The following is a 15,205-nucleotide window of genomic DNA, read 5'->3' as shown; positions in this document are numbered from 1 at the left end:
TCCGATAGGAAATTTAAAGAGTTCCGAAATGAACTTTGGAGAGTTCTGAAAGGAAATTTGAAGAGTACCAAAAGGAATTTCGGAGAGCTCCGAAATCAACTGCGAAGAGTTCAGAGAGGAACTTCGGGTAGTTCTGAAAGGAACTTTGGATGAACTTTCGTCATGCTAACTGAAAGGAAATTTAGAGAGTTTCAAAAGGAACTTTGGAGAGATCCGGATAGAACTTTGGAGTGTTCCGGAGGGAACTTTGGAGAGTTCCGGAAGGAACTTTGGAGAGTTCCGGAAGGAACTTTGGAGAGTTCCGGAAGGAACTTTGGAGAGTTCCGGAAGGAACTTTCGAGAGTTCCGGAAGGAACTTTGGAGAGTTCCGGAAGGAACTTTGGAGAGTTCCGGAAGGAACTTTGGAGAGTTCAGGAAGGAACTTTGGAGAGTTCCGGAAGGAACTTTGAAAAATTTCGAAAGGAACTTTGGAGAGTTCTGAACGTAAGTTTGGAGAGTACCGAAAGAAACTTTGGAGAGTTCCAAAAGGAAATTTGGAGAGTTCCGTAAGGAACTTTGAAGAGTTCTGAAAGGAACTTTGAAGAGTTCCGAAAGGAACGTTGAAGAGTTCGAAAGGAACTTTTAAGAGTTCTAAAAGAAATTTGGAAACTTCCGAAAGGAACTTTGAAGAGTTCTGAAGGAAATTTGCAAACTTCCGAAAGGAACTCTTCAAAGTTCCTTTCGGAGAAAGGAGAGTTCTGAACGTAAGTTTGGAGAGTACCGAAAGAAACTTTGGAGAGTACCGAAAGAAAATTTGGAGAGCTCCGTAAGGAACTTTTGAGAGTTCCGAAAGGAACTTTGAAGAGTTCCGAAAGAAACTTTGAATCGTTCCGAAAGTAACTTTGGAGAGTTTCGAAAGGAACTTCTGAGAGTTCCGAAAGGAACTATGAAGAGTTCTGAAAGAAATTTGGAAACTTCCGAAAGAAACTTTGAGGAGTTCTGAAGGAAATTTGGAAACTTCCGAAAGGAATTTTTAAGAGCTCCGAAAAGAACTTTGAAGAGTTCCGAAGGGAACTTCGGAGAGTTCCGAAATGAACTTCGAAGAGTTTCGAGAGAAACTTTGGAGGAACTTTCATCGTACTACCGGAAAGGAACTTTGAATAGTTACGAAGTTAACTTTAGAGAGATCCCAAGTTAACTTTAGAGAGTTCCGAGCTTAACTTTAGAGAGTTCCGAAAGTAATTTTGGAGAGAATTCCATGGGAATTCCTTCCGAAATGAACTTTGGGTAGTTCCTAAAAAAACTTTGGAGAGTTCCGTATTGAACTTTGGGTGGTATCGAAAAGAACATTGAAAAATTTCGAAAGGAACTTTGGAGAGTTCCGAACGGAATTCTGGAGAGTACCGAAGGAAACTTTGGAGAGGTCCAAAAGGAAATTTAGAGATTTCCGTAAGAAACTTTTGAGAGTTCCAAAAGGAACTTTAAAGAGTTCCGAAAGGAACTTTGGAGAGTTTCGAAAAGAACTTGTGAGAGTTCCGAAAGGAACTTTGGAGAGTTCCCAAAGGAAATTTGGAGAGATCCGAAAGACCTTTGAAGAGTTCCGAAAAGAACTTCGGAGAGTTCCGAAAGGAACTTCGGATAGTTCCGAAATGAACTTTGAAGAGTTCCGAAATGAACTTCGAAGAGTTCCGATAGCAACTTTGAAAGAACTTTCGTCGTACTACCGGAAAGGAACTTTGAATAGTTGCGAAGTTGACTTTAGAGAGATCCGAAGAGAGTTCCAAAAGTAATTTTGGAGAGAACTAAAATAAACTCGAAAATTCTATGCGAATCCCTTCCGAAATTAACTTTGGGTAGTTCCTAAAGAAACTTTGGAGAGTTCAGAATGAAACTTTGTAGAGTACCGAAAGGAACTTTAAAAAGTTGCGAAAGGAACTTTGGAGAGTTCCGAACGGAATTATGGAGAGTACCGAAAGAAACTTTGGAGAGGTCTAAAGGGAAATTCGGAGAGTTCCGTAAGGAACTTTTGAGAGTTCCAAAAGGAACTTTAAAGAGTTCCGAAAGGAACTTTGGAGAGTTTCGAAAAGAACTTGTGAGAGTTCCGAAAGGAACTTTAAAGAGTTCCCAAACGAAAATTTGGAGAGATCCGAAAGACCTTTGAAGAGTTCCGAGAAGAACTTCGGAGAGTTCCGAAAGGAACTTCGTATAGTTCCGAAATGAACTTTGAAGAGTTCCGAGAGGAACTTTCATCGTACTACCGGAAATGACCTTTGGAGAGTTCCGAAGTTAACTTTAGAGAGTTCCGACATAACTTTAGAGTGTTTCGAAAGGAATTTTGGAGAGAACCGGAAGAAACTCTCGAAAATTCCATGCGAATTCCTTCCGAAATGAACTTTGGAGAGGTCCTAAAGGAACTTTGGAGAGTTCCGAAAAGTCGTCTTAAGTTGAATGGCCGCAGTGCCTGCCTCATAATTAATCAGTATGCCTATGGGTCGGATATCTTTAATAGTCTCCAGTGCCCTAGTGGGCGTGGTCCTCATCAACCCGCCTATGCCAAGACCACATGTTCTCTGAACCGGTTGTATTATCCTTCCGTTGCTCTTTTTCTCCATCGCAGTACACCAAACTACTGAGGCGTAAGTAAGAATTGGTCTTATCACGCTTTTGTAGAGCCTCGGATTCACGTCTCAATTCGAGCCTACGACTCGTCTACATAGTATCCTACATCTGTGAACATTCTCGTTACGGTTTCGAATGTGACACTTCCAGTTTTGTTTCCTGTCTACGATCACTTTTTAGGAAATTTTGACAGTTTCTTTGGAACTTGGGAGAGTTCTTTAGAAACTTGGGAGAGTTCCTTAGGAACTTGGTAGCGTTCCTTAGGAACTTGGTAGAGTTCCTTAGGGACTTGCTAGCGTTCCTTAGGAACTTGGTAGAGTACTTTAGGAACTTGGTAGAGTTCCTTAGGAACTTGGTAGAGTTCCTTAGGAACTTGGTAGAGTTCCTTAGGAACTTGGTAGAGTTCCTTAGGAACTTGGTAGAGTTCCTTAGGAACTTGGTAGAGTTCCTTAGGAACTTGGTAGAGTTCCTTAGGAACTTTGTAGAGTTCCTTAGGAACTTTGTAGAGTTCCTTAGGAACTTTGTAGAGTTCCTTAGGAACTTTGTAGAGTTCCTTAGGAACTTTGTAGAGTTCCTTAGGAACTTTGTTGTTGGTTTATGTTTTTACGATACGACCAGAATCTTGTAATGAAAAATTATGCCTAATTTTACTTTATATCTCCCACACATTTCTCCCTTTTTTTAGTTTTCCTTTCTTAACCGTATTCGAATATTTTTCTTTAATTATCAAGCCTTTAATTTCATTCCTTTTTAACAACTGTTGCCAATTTCTGTAATTTTGTTCTTAATTTTACTTGATATCTCCCTATTTACCTCTCTTTCTTTCTCATTATTCTTTCCCTCAAAGGAAAGTCCAAAGCCAAGGTCATTTAAAAAAAAGAAAACCCCATACATTTTAGAAAGTTAACGTCATTGTCTACTCCATTTCATGTTTCCATTTACATGGAATCTCAACTCAACTGTCAATCCAACCCAAAGCAACAACAAAAAGAGCCCAACAAAGTAAGCCAGAACTTGAACAAGAAACGATGTCATCGACCCTAGGCGCAACACAAATTCATACACTCAGCAACAGTAACACCAACCCAAAAGCAAGAAAAGAACCTTGCATGGCGAATAGTATGGTGAGAGAGAGAGAGAGAGAGAAAAGAGAAAATAGCGCATTAAACCAACAATGAGAAGAGAGCGCATTGGCAGCAAAAAAAAAAACTGTAAACGGCAACAAAAACAAAAACTATAAACCTAAATAGGGAAGGGTACATTAACCTTAACCGAATTTATTATTCAATGGGTGGTCCCCATTGTTTGGGGGAAAGGCGAGTGAAAAAAAATCAACTTGAACAGCAAAAAAATAAAAGAATTTTCAGGAATGGCAAGCAATGAAAAGGTGTTGAAAATTGAGGAACTACCTATACAGAGAAGGCAGAAAGAAGTATGGAAAAAAAAATTAAAATAAAAAAACAAATAATTAAATTTTTAAATTAAATTATTATAAAAATCTATATATGAAAATTGTTTATGGCTAAAAACTATAATAATCTAATTATAACTTTACGGTTCATGCTAATAAAATGAATCACACAGGTTTTCCACATAGTAGTTGACAAGCCAAATAGAAAATGTGTCATGTTGACATGAATTTTGACATGTTAATGTAATTTAGTTTGAGATTTTTAGACATTTGTCTATCAATTTCAAACCACCAAAGAAATCTTTCAATGCTTCAATTTTTTGGGGTAGATGGAAGTAAATGTGATTTATTCTAGTTGTGAAATGTTTGTCACCAAAAGTTTTAATGCATGTGTCAACATTTTTATAGCATAGATGTGTTAATTTTCACATGATCTTCATGTGTATGCGAATGTCAAAAAATAGTTAATGAAAACCTAACAAAGCTGAAAACATAAACAAAAAAACTCAATAACAAAATTGAGTGGAAAAAAGCGGTCAAGAATTTTGAAATATTTTTTTGCGAGAACTAAATTTCGAAGAGATGTTTTAAAAAAAATAGCAAAATTTTTAAAGAAAACCTTACTTTCATAAAAGTTAACCACCTTCTGAGTACTGGTAACTAACACGCAGTGAACAAGACAACTACTGTTTCAGATGGATTTATGTTACTTCACAGTGTTGCGAAGAGCTTTCTGAGTAATTACTGTACGAATGCCGCAAAATTCCACTAACTGCAGTAGACACATCGCAGAAATTTCGGGGGTCTCCAAAGAATAGCTTTACGTGAATAAATGACATTGCAAATTGTAAATTTTGTCTATATCAATGATTGCTTTCCGATTCAAGTTTAAGCTCAATGATAAGGGACCTGCTTTTTATAGCCAAGTACGAATGGCGTGACGCAGTGTGACACATCTTGGAGGAGAAGTTTTTACATGGCAAAGTTCCTCACAAATGTCTCCAGTATTAGGAATGGATAACCACCGCTGAAAATTCTGATGTTTTTGCCAGGGTTCGAACCCAGGCGTTCAGCGTCGTAAGCGAACATGATAATCTCTGCGCTACGGCGGTCTTCAATAATAAATGACATTATTTTTTGTTTAAATCAAAAACTTTTACTATAAAACGCAAATAAACATGCAAAAACGTCACATAGGTATCTACCCGAAAAACAGCAATTATGCTCCCCATATTGTTGTTAAAAACAAATATGACGTCTTTAAGCAACTTTACTAAAGTTTTGGGGTAACTTACTCTCTGTCTATTGTCTCTTATCTCTTTAATACGCACAAACACTTGGTTGAAATTTAAGGCAAACCCTGCTATGTACCATCAGCAACAACAACAGTCGTAATGCTTGAAAACTCAAATCTCCCCACTTTATAAGAACAACAAAATGTAAGCAAAACAGCTGCTTTGCTTTGTGTGTTTGAGTCTTTGTACAGTGGGTGCATGCAAGGCAAAAAGAGTGAGAGCGAGAGAACAAAAGAGGTGGCCAAACTCGAGTGAGCATTACAAAAAAACCAGAGGGTGCAATGAAAATGAAATGATAATGAGAATAATAACAACAACTACAATACGTTGAAGATGACAACGACGACGACCTTAAACAAAAAACGGCATTACAACAACTACATTTCACGTGCACAACAAAAACAAGTGAAATAAAATAGCACACCAAGGACTTGAGAGTAGAAGAAAGAAGGCTATTGTGAAAAAGGGCAAATAACATAACAATGGCATCCAATTGAGGAGATTGCAAAGAAGTAGGGGATTAAAAGGAAAAATAATTCACATAATGAAAAGCGGTAAAACGAAAGCAACAACAAAAAATACGCGAGGGAGGGTATCAAAATGATTGAAGTGTCTTCTCACAGAGCAAATTTCTGGAAAACAAAAAATTTTAAATAAAATAAAGTAGAAAATAAAATAAAATAATATAACATAAAAAAACGGAAGAAATAAAATAAACACAAATAAAGTAATATAAGTAAAAATAAAATTAAATAAATAGATACAAATAAATTAAAATAAAATAAAACAATATGAAATAAAATATTATAAAATAAAGTAAAAATAGTATAAAGTAAAATAGAATGACCCAAATAACATAAAATACAATAAAAACATGTAAAAGCATGCTAAGTTCGGTCGGGCCGAATGTTATATACCCTCCATCATGGATCGCATTTGTCAAGTTCTTTGGCCGATATCGCTTTATAGGCAAACAGAGGATAATGGATAAGAATTGCTAAGTTATTTGAACTATACCAAGTTATGAACCGATTGAGGTCATACTTGGTTTGGCTGCTGGAGACCAAAGTGGAATCCAAATCTGGTAAGAATTGCGCCTCACAATGGCTCAATAAATAAAATCGGGAGATATTTTTATGTGGGAGCTATATTAGGTTATGGACCGTGCCGGGCCGAACCTCATATACCCTCCACCATGTATCGCATTTGTCAAGTTCGTTGACCGATATCGCTTTATAGGCAAACAAAGGATAACGGATAAGAACTGCTACGCTATTTGAGCTATTCCAAGTTATGAACCGATTGGGCTTATACCTGGTTTGGCTGTTGGAGACCAAAGTGGAATCCAAATCGGGGAAGAATTGTGCCCCATAGTGGCTCAATAAATAAAATCGGAAGATCTGTTTATATGGGAGCTATATTAAGTTATGGACCCGTAAGTTAAGGGTCATAGAAGAAGTCATTGTGGAAAATTTCAACCAAATCGGGTAACAATTGGTCCCTCTAGAGGCTCAAAAAGTATAATCTGGAGACCGGTTTGAATGGGAGCTATATCAGGTTATGAACCGATTTGAGCCATACTTGGCATAGTTCTTAATGGTCGAACCAAAACAATTCATGCCCAATATCAGTCAAATCAGATGATAATTGCAACCTCCAGAGGCACAAAAAGTCAAAATCCGAGAATCCAGTCGGATAAGAATTGCGCCCTCTAGAGGCTCAAGAAGTCAAGATCCAGGATAGGTTTATGAGGCAGCTATATCAAAACATGCACCGATAAACCCCAATTTACAATTTCAACCGACTCACGTCGAAGTATTCGCGCTAAATTTCAAGCCCCTAGCTTTATTCCTTCGAAAGTTAGCGTGCTTTCGACAGACGGACAGGGCTAAATCGACCTAGAATGTCAAGACGATCAAGAGTATATACACGTTTTTGGTTCTCAGATCAATATTTCGATGTGTTACAAACGGCATGACGAAAGTAGTATACCCCCCATTCTATGACGGAGTGTATAACAAAATAAAATAAGTAAAATTTAAATAAAAAAATAAAATTTAAATGAAAAAAAATAAAATAAATATAAAAAAAATAAAATTTAAATAAAAAAATTTAATTTAAATAAAAATAAATAAAAAGAAATGAAATAAAATCGTTACAAAATACAAATTAATGACACACCATTGTACCTATTTTGTTTTATTTTTTATAATTTACCTCCCTTCATTTCTAATTTCATTTATTTTTAATAATTTTTGGGCTTATCATTTATTTATTTTTTTTTTTTATTTTATTATAGATACCTAATCAACTTTATCATTTTGTCTTACATTAATATATTTATTTTGTTTTTTATTTTTTTGTTTTAATTTATTAATTTATTTTGTTTTATGTTATTTACCATTATTTAAATTAGATTATTATAATTATTTGCTATCATGCGTATCACAATCTACCACCCCTGAAGGGGACTCTACAACAGGCTAGCACTCAAAGAAACATACACACACACAACAAATACCATATCGGCAACAACAATGAGATCATTAACAACGCCCCACCAAAGCTGATACGTCTTGTCAACGTCACCGCGAAATCGTCATCATTTGTGTGTGTATCCCACTGAAAATGTAAAATTGGGCAAACACAACGACGACATAGCTTGCGTTATCAACATTATTTGCCCCTCATCAAAAAAAAAAAAAAAAAACGATAGCAACAACAAAGACTCGTCATCATCGGCTTTATTATCATCCCCCACAATACATATGTATATACGTACAAGCACACAATAAGAATAATGACATAGGCGAAAGGCAAGGGCGCGGCGGTGAGACGTTAAATGAAATTTAACATCGACGGCAGCGAGCGAACGACCGAACGGCCAGACACAAAAAAGGACGACCTTCAAGTAATGTTGTTGCATTTGTGTACGCGAACGACCTTGCTAAGGAAATAACAACAATAACAATGAGTGATACACAACGTTGTCGAACGAACGAGCACAGCAAACAGCCAGCCACAGAGCTCATACAACAACTACTTCCCAACAATCAATACGAGCTACGAGCACATTCGGCTAACTTGCTCGTCTTACGGCAATTCAACTCTCAGAACAAAGTGAACTACACACAGATGAGCAGCGGCAGTATTATACACACCCACACATTTGAAGCCATGCATTCATCAGAATTAATAAAACGCCATTGAAATACAACAACAACTACTTACTACTGGAGGGCATAATTTATAATCAACAACAACAGCAGCTACAATATTTATACGTACAATAAGAAGTCCTAAGGAAAGAGGAAGAAAATAAAAACACAATGAGATAATTCCAAAGGAAGTCATCGACTCAATGCGGTTAGGCTCTCTCATTCATAGTCTCAATTTAAAAGAGAGTGGGAATATGCTTTTAAAAGAAGAGAAACAAAACAATCAACTAAAAAAGAGTATACAGGGGATTTTTTAGGTTTATTTTTAAGAGAATTAGTAATGAAGAGAAGAAGCGATACGAATATAAACGGGAGAATGGTTTTTTGGTAAGGTTCTTACAGGTGGACAAATCTAAATAGAAATGGTAAGATTGACTGACACTATACAATATCCTTTCACTTCTCTTTGATGAATAAGGTCGTTGTTTTCAACTTATTCCGCTTGTTTTAGCATTTTGTTATTTGTTCTAATTTTAAGATTTTTTGTATGGATATATTCGAATAAATCGTTTTCCTTCTTTTATTGTGCACAGATTACATCCGTAAATTTCATTGAAATAAAGGTGCTCGTATATTTGAGACAATTTGTTTTTCGGATACTGTTGGTACCCTTAAAAAAGAATTAGAAAAGAAGTGGAAACGTCCAGCCATCGCGACGATGTGCATGGTCCAAGCTTTAACTGTCCTGACAAGGAAAATTTGTATGAGCATCAATTATTTGGAAGGCTAAATGAAGAAGATGTAAGTTTTCTAATGAACGAATTTCAAAAAATACATGCAGTAGTGCGATAGATACCTCCTATATGTGTACTTGTGTTCCAAATTCCAGAGCTCTATTTCAATCCGTAAAGAAAGTATCATTTTCTACGTTTTTGTACCCAAATATAAAAGTTTCAAAAAAAATCTTGTCGCCCGGCATATAAGCTGTACCGGTATCTATAATTTCAGTGGTCAAGCTTAATCCCATAAGAAAGTACCAATTTATACTTTTTAGTACCTAAACGTACGAATTTCAAAAAATCGTCTGGTTGCTCGATGTATACTTTCGATGTTTAACTGTATCACAATTTTGAGAGTTGTGGTTCACTCCTTAAAGAAAGTACCATTCTTTGAATATAAATGAACAAAATATCAAAAAAAAATTCTGTTCCCCGAAACATACTATCAAGATGTACCCGTATCCCTATTTGGAGAGCTCTAGCTCAATCTGTAAAGAAAATATTCTCGTAGCTTAGTACATAACGTAAAGGTGTAACTACATCCCAATTTTTGTAACTACATTGCCCATTTGTGCTGTCAAGGTGTATTTGTATCAAAAAATGTAAGTTCTCTAGGTAAATCTGTAAAGAATGTTTACATTTGTACATTTTAATACCTATATATCAATATTATTAAGGTGTATCTGAATCCCGAATTTCAGAGTTCTAGCTCAATCTGTAAATAAAGTACCAAATAGTACCAATTACAGCACTATAAGTACGATTTGTTCTTATTTCGGTACGACTACAACATTTCGTATTTGATACAACTTATCATTTTTTTGTCAAGACTGCGATCATTTTTACGAAATTGCTTAATTCTAGCTATCCCTTTTCGATGTAGAAGAAGTTAGGCCATTTCGTAATAATTAGTACTCTTTGGTACCAAAATGTACAATTTGTGAAGAAATCATTAATTCACCCATCTTACATTTCGTAGTTGTAGCTACATGCAAAAATTCAGAGCTCTAGCTCAATCCGTTAAGGAAATACGAAATGGTACCAATTTCGGGACTAAATGTACGTTTTCTTCCGTTTCGGGAACTATTTTTCAAAATTTTTCTCTTTATCCACATTTTTAGGCAATACCATCCTTTAGGTAAAATTTCAAAGTTTTAGCTGTGTCCGTCCGTTTTGTGCAAAATTAACCTATTTCGTCTCTTATTGGTACCTAAATAACCAAAAGTCCAAAAACTCATTTTCCCTCAATTAGGGTTGCTGTAGTGTACCTAAGCATCAAAATTCAAAGCTCTAGCTCAATTTACAAAAAAACTACCAATTGAGGCACTAAACGTACTATTTCTCCAATTTTTTATTTTGACAATTTTTTTCATCAAATCATATTTTTGGGGCGCTCTTTTATTTGAGCCCAATTGTGGTCATTTTTGAGCCCATTTTTCGGTTACAATTATATCTGATGCCAGACATATTTGGATGTGACTATATCAACTTTTTTAACTCGGTATAATAAATACTTTTAATTTTCCTACCAACTCTGCATGATTTTCGATATCGTGTATGCGACCCATAAATCATATCTGTCATATTGGTTAATAAATAACATTTTACAACCCTGTCTTATTAACAACTATCTATTTTTCTCTTTGCCAATTGACAAATTTGTTCTCCCTCTCTCTCTCTTTCTTTCTCTTTTCCCCACATTTAAACAACATACGAACTTACAGTTACTCTCTTTTTCTCTTTCAAAACCTTTGTTTATGCGTCATGACGGTTTGGTTTTTCGCTTGTGGCATATCATTTATCAACTAGCCAACAAGAACACTATGCGAAAGATGAAGAACAACAAAAATATACAAGAAGAAGAAGGTGTTAAAACAAATCAATTGCGAACACAAGGCAAAAGAAATATCAGCAACACTATATGAAAGAAAGTAAGCAAGCAAAGGAGTGGTGGTAAAGGCAGTGCACTTTGGAGTCAGCATAGTGGTAGTTGGTTGGTTGGTCATATTTCCAGTTTTGTTTTTTTTTCTTCTTCTTCTGGGTTTCTGTTGTTGGTAGACAACAACGAATGAAAAGAAGTAAGGCATAGGCGAAAAAAGCAAGTGGTGAAACTAGTTTAAGAATATCTTTCTTCTTTGGATTTGTGTATTACTTCAGTTTTTGTTCATGTCTCTGCTAACAGCGCTGCTTGCTACTGCTGCTCACTTCAATTAATGGGTATCAAAAGAAAGGTCGAGTGTGGGGGCTAACAACGTTTGGCCGGTAATGGCAAGCAGGTAAAAAATGAAATCCCTAATCGGTAGTCAAAGACGATGTTTGAAATTTAATAGAGGTAAGGTAAAACAACAACACCAACAAGGCAAAATAAGAGGAGAGAGAGAGAGAAAGGAAAAGAGTAGCGAACACAAGTGAGTGCTACAAACTTCTAAGCAGAATATTGGCAATAAGAATTTAGGAGTAGAAGCAAAGAAAGGTGAAAAACATTTCACACAAGAAAGATAAAGTGCTGCAAGTAGTTATAGGATGATCAGATTTTTAAACTGTTAGGAAAGAAAAAACGATCATACCATAGCCAGGAAAAGATTAGTAAGGTATACAAAGATATTAATTATAGTTAAAAAAAGACAATTTGATTTGAATCGGTAGACAAGGAAAATAAACTACAAAATAATTAAACAATTAGAGCACATGAGAATAAAATTTTTACTAAAATTTAAAAGTTTCTCGAAAAATTTCAATTCAATTTCAAAAATCCAGGATTCACTTAGTGAACCCTGATAGAAGTCATACATTAATAAGGAATAACAAATGGATATATTTGCATTTAAAGTTAATTTCATAAGAATCCTAGCAAGATACTATTAAAGAATGTTACCATTACATTAAAAAATTCGATTTTTAGGAAAGGGGAAAAATCACAGTCAATGGTTAATATCGATACAGTTCTTTAACCTCTTTAAGTAAACTAATCTCAGAAAAAAAGACAATGGAATGAAAAAAAAGCCGTTCGGACTCGGCTATAAAAAGGAGGACCCTTATCATTGAGCTTAAACTTGAATCGGACTGCACTCATTGATATGTGAGAATTTTGCCCCTGTTCCCTAGTGGAATGTTCATGGGCAAAATTTGCAATTTGCATTTAAGTAAGTCAATTTTAATATAATTTAATTAAATTTTGGATAAAACAAGGACAACTTGCAAGCGTTTTTTTAATTGTACACATCTTTAGTTAGTCGTAAATAGTTCATAAACTTGAATTTGGTAAGTTATTCCACTTAACCAAAATTCTACTGAACAAGTAAAATATTCCTTTGGTAGACAAATCTTTGGGGGCCATCTGCCATGTTAAAACTTCTCTACTAAGTGGTGTCGCTATGCTTTCGAAGGAGTAAATCTAGCCGCTTGAAATTTTGCACAAATACATTTTTTTGTGTAGGTGGGTTGGTATTGTAAATGGGCCATATTGGTCCATGTTTTGCTATGGCTGCCATATAAACCGATCTTGAATTTTGGCTTCTTGAGCTACTAGGGGCCCCAATTCTTATCCGATTTGGCTGAAATTTTGCGGGTGATGTTGTGTTATGGCTTCCAAGGTTCCATGGTCCATGGGATCTTGACTTCTTGAGTCTTTTGAGGGCGCAATTATTATCCGATTTGGCTGAAATTTAGCATGGCGTGTTGTGTTGAAAATTGATATTTCATACAAAATAAATATACCCCCATCCTTCGGTGATACGTATAAAAACTCATATAGAACCAATTTCTATTCCCGTTGAAAAACCATATGAACTGAACAGGATATATGTAATATTCCTTGTTGGATATGCGTTTGCTTAAGATCCTATCATGAACTAGTCTTGGTGCCACATAATCGGAGACTTTCTTCAGCTTTCCCTGAGCTGTATGTACCCTTCTTTAGCCTACGAAGGAAGGTTCCTCCAGTATGTATGCCAGTTTTGGATCTTCTTAAACTATCATAGACAACAACCACAACCTTGTACTATGTGATAGTCCCATTTGCAAGTGCTAGTTATATTATGGCAGTGTAAATCCAGTAGATTCAGGAGGCCAACGTAGCGCAGAGGTTAACATGTTCGCTTATGACGCTGAACGCCTTTTCTAATGATGGCGACATTTGTGAGGTGCATAGAAACCATGTAAAAACTTCTCCCCAAAAAAGGTGTTGCACTGCGGCACGCCGTTCGGACTCGGCTTTAAAAAGTAGGCCTCTTATCATTGAGCTTAAAACTTGGATCGGACAGCACTCATTACTGCACTCATTAATATGTGAGAATTTTTCCCCTGCTCCTTAATGGAATATTCATGGACAAATTTGCATTTGCAGCTAATCGATCCCGAATGGACTTCTTTCCTCCATATTCCTCTCATTAATGTTCTTCTAAGAAAATTATGGATGGGTATTACTTTACTTTAGGTGGCTATGACAGAACATATGTTCCACTAGCTGAATGTAGAATAGCTTTCCAAGCGCCTCGATCTTCTGCGCTCAAAAATCTCTGACACCAAGTTTCGAGGAGTCTCCCACCACCTGATTTTTCCGGTTTGCATGTACCACCGTGTTAGCCTTCAAAAGACTTCTTTGCTGGAGCTTCTTCACTCATTCTGACAACATGACCTAGCCAACGCAGCCATTGTATTTTGATACGTGCAACTATGCTATCGTCGTCATATAGCTCGTAGTTCATACGACGCCTATATTCTCCATTAACGCAAACTGGTCCATATCTTTTACGAAGAATCTTTCTATCCCGGCCGTCACGGGATAACTATGAGCCCCAAACAGGCTGAAACTTTGAGCTCCGACTTGTGTGGTGTCCATCGTTACCAGGGGAAGCTTAGTTGAAAGCTACCGGGCGCGTCCACAGGTTGCGGATGGCGGATGAAAGCTCCGTTTTTATGCAGAGTAGCTGCAAAAGGGGCCGCGGGCAGTCAGCGATTTTCGAGAGGAGAGTCTCAATGAGGAGTCAGGTGGCACTGTTTCTTAATTAACTGAGTGCCAATGATACTCGAAATGACAAGGGGAGTTATTGGCGCCTTCAAATAACCAATGGCCAAATATCAGCGTCTGTTTCCAAGTTAGGGGCGGCTGGAGGCGAGCGTGGGATCTTGAAGCAAGCGGCTCCCACAACGAGGGATACATGTGTAATCCCAAAAAACCCATGCGGTTGGGGCGCTGGGCCAGTAACCAGCCGTGGTTCATATGTCGCCTATATTCTCCATTAATGCAAACTGGTCCATATCTTTTACGAAAAATCTTTCTATCCCGGCCGTCACGGGATAACTGTGAGCACCACACAGGCTGAAACTTTGAGCTCCGACTTGTGTGGTGTCCATCGTTACCAGGGGAAGGTTAGTTGAAAGCTACCGGGCGCGTCCACAGGTTGAGGATGGTCGAAAGCTCAGTTTTTATGCGGAGTAGCTGCAGAAGCGGCCGCGGGAAGTCAGCGATTTTCGTGAGGAGAGTCTCAGTGAGGAGTCAGGTGGCACTGTTTCTTAATAAACTGAGTGCCAATGATACTGGAGATGACAAGGCGAGTTATTGGCGCCTTCAAATAACCAATGGCCAAATATCAGCGTCTGTTCCCAGGTTAGGGGCGGCTGGAGGCGAGCGTGGGATCTTGAAGCAAGCGGCTCCCACAACGAGGGATACATGTGTAATCCCAAAAAACCCATGCGGTTGGGGCGCTGGGCCAGTAACCAGCCGTGGTTCATACGTCGCCTATATTCTCCATTAATGCAAACTGGTCCATATCTTTTACGAAAAATCTTTCTATCCCGGCCGTCACGGGATAACTGTGAGCACCACACAGGCTGAAACTTTGAGCTCCGATTTGTGTGGTGTCCATCGTTACCAGGGGAAGGTTAGTTGAAAGCTACCGGGCGCGTCCACAGGTTGAGGATGGTCGAAAGCTCAGTTTTTATGCGGAGTAGCTGCAGAAGCGG

General features: G+C 37.2%; 1 protein-coding gene across 1 annotated transcript in view; it reads right to left on the bottom strand.

The window, feature by feature from the left end:
* Window positions 1–15,205, bottom strand: part of LOC106087535 (nuclear hormone receptor FTZ-F1 beta) — a 118,740-nt gene that overhangs the window by 9,815 nt on the left and 93,720 nt on the right. The window lies entirely within an intron of this gene.

This window comes from Stomoxys calcitrans, chromosome 3 (assembly GCF_963082655.1).
Source record: "Stomoxys calcitrans chromosome 3, idStoCalc2.1, whole genome shotgun sequence".
Taxonomy (NCBI): Eukaryota; Metazoa; Arthropoda; class Insecta; order Diptera; family Muscidae; genus Stomoxys; species Stomoxys calcitrans.
The sequence above is the reverse complement of the archived record's forward strand: the minus strand, read 5'-3'. Positions and strand labels throughout refer to the sequence as shown.